The sequence below is a fragment of the Onthophagus taurus genome, chromosome 1 (genome assembly GCF_036711975.1).
Source record: "Onthophagus taurus isolate NC chromosome 1, IU_Otau_3.0, whole genome shotgun sequence".
In the NCBI taxonomy this organism is placed as follows: Eukaryota; Metazoa; Arthropoda; class Insecta; order Coleoptera; family Scarabaeidae; genus Onthophagus; species Onthophagus taurus.
The window spans coordinates 19,942,150-19,944,396 of record NC_091966.1 but is presented as its reverse complement, the minus strand read 5'-3'; the positions used below and the strand labels follow the sequence as shown (position 1 = coordinate 19,944,396).

The following is a 2,247-nucleotide window of genomic DNA, read 5'->3' as shown; positions in this document are numbered from 1 at the left end:
ATCTTCTGCATTTGGAAAAATTGCAAGTAAACTTGGAATTAATTCTAATTGAAGGAAATTCAAATACTGTTCACCACCTACTGTTCCGTTAACGAAATACGGTCCAATAATTCTGTTCTCCACTATTCCAGCCTACACATTCACCTTTTGGGGATACTGTGTATTTGCCTCGGCTTTCCAATAGGGATTTTCTACTGCCCAATAACGGCAGTTTTGCTTATGGACGGTGCCATTTAAACAAAATGTTGCTTCATCGGAGAATAGAATGTTTTTAATAAATTCCGGAGTTGCGTAGCATAGTTCCGTCATTGTTTCGCAGAATTGCACGCGTCGATCAAAATCGTCATCAGAAAGCTCATGCACCAAGTGTACATTGTAGGGGTGATTTATTTTTCCTTAAGAAATCTTGATATTGTGCTTCTAGATGTATTTAAATTTGCAGCAATATTGGAGATGTTTGAATGCGGATTTTCCTCTACACTTAACAGGACATCTAATTGACGATCTTCATTTACGGCCAATGGACGTCCGGTCTTAGGTTTATCTCGTACATGACCAAGTTCGCGAAATTTACTCTCAATTCGACTTATTGTCGATAGTGATATTGGAGTACGGTTTGGATGTTTTTCGTTAAACAACGCACGGACTTCGTTATACGTTCGGACTCTATTTCCGAAATCAATCATCATAAGAATCTCGATTCTTTCAGTTTCAGTAAGCGTCATTATTAATTTCTTACTTATCGAACAGTCAATAAATAAAAAATAATCAATAATAGATAAACAATAAGATCAAATAACAACAAAAAGTAACAACGAATAGCGATGAATATAAACAAATAGCAACAAATAACAACGAATAACAATGAATAACAACAATTAACACAAGAAACTCCACAATACTACTCAAAATAATCTCATTAAAGCACAATACACTGTTTCAAATCGAATTTTGACACTTGGAAATTTTAAATCAAAACATTTGGTTGCCATGGTTACGCAAGGCTACTACTATTTTTTTATATCAAATGAATGGGAAATAATAAAAGTTTAAATTAATTTTTCTCGAAAATTTTCTTATGTATCCGATATTAATATTTATTGCACATAATTCAGAAAAAAATTCTCGTTCAAATTCCAATATAAAAAATGGGGTGTTCCATTTAAACAAAACTTCGATGACGTTATAACTCGTTTAAAAATGGCGGAAAAAATTTAAAATACACACCAAAAAATTTAAATCTTTAGACCCGTTTCAGCGATTTTTTCATAAATTGTTTATAATAATTTTATCGAATTTATCCGTTACTTTTGAAACGCACTGTATAACATTGATTGGAACGAAACGGATGTATCAACGTTCAAAAACATTCTAATTTTCCTTCATATTACTCAAAAACCACTCGCAATTGAGCTCCCATTTTTCGCCAATTCTCTCATGATGCATCGGCAATTGTAAATTGTAATTAATTAATTTTAAAATAATACAATACAAAATATTGTTTAAGGAATACAAGAAAGTTTACATTTTCTATAATTGGATTTGTTTATTAAAAATCAAAAACGAATTTATCATAAATATTTAGCACCTATTTTTAGATGACACATTTGATGTTTATGATTTCACGCATCAACGCTTACATCGACATATTCTAATATTTAGTATTTGAAAAAGATGAAGAGAAAACTGATGAAAAGAGTTGCGCGAAACAACGACGCGTCCTTATAAAACATCCCGCAAGCTAAACGCACACATCAAACGACTAAAGTTCACAAGTTCTTCAAGTAAGCTCAAAAAAGGTAAAGATCAACAAGTTTTTATAAACGAAATTTTAATAGAGTTAATTTTTTAGAATGAATCATTTAGTTATTTTTGCCCTGACGTTACTCTGCTTTTCAAAATCGGTCGTTTCAGTATCCATCATTAACTGCGAGCCTAATTCGTTATCTGAAGCTTCGAGTAATCTCCAACAACTTTGTTATTATGTTATGGACAACTTGAGATTACAAGAAAATATGAGTAATAATATCACAGTTAATTTAATTCTTTTTGAATTTTTTTTTGCGTTGTAGGTGGTACCAATGAGCATAAGCACTCTGAACGTGGAATCAAGAGACAGGCAGTTGATCACGTGTTTTTGCGATTTGGTAAACGATTCGGCTTCTAAATTGCTGCTTTAATTAATCATCGCAAATTTTCATCATTTTGTTATAGTAATGTATTTAAAAAATAAAAACTAAAATTTAA

General features: G+C 31.4%; 1 long non-coding RNA gene across 1 annotated transcript; it reads left to right on the top strand.

Annotated features, from left to right (window-relative positions):
* The first annotated feature begins 1,722 nt into the window (after positions 1 to 1,722).
* Positions 1,723 to 2,247, top strand: LOC111429240 (uncharacterized). The gene is made up of 3 exons (XR_002708169.2): positions 1,723 to 1,799; positions 1,853 to 2,019; positions 2,073 to 2,247. It is a non-coding gene; the product is annotated as an uncharacterized lncRNA (long non-coding RNA).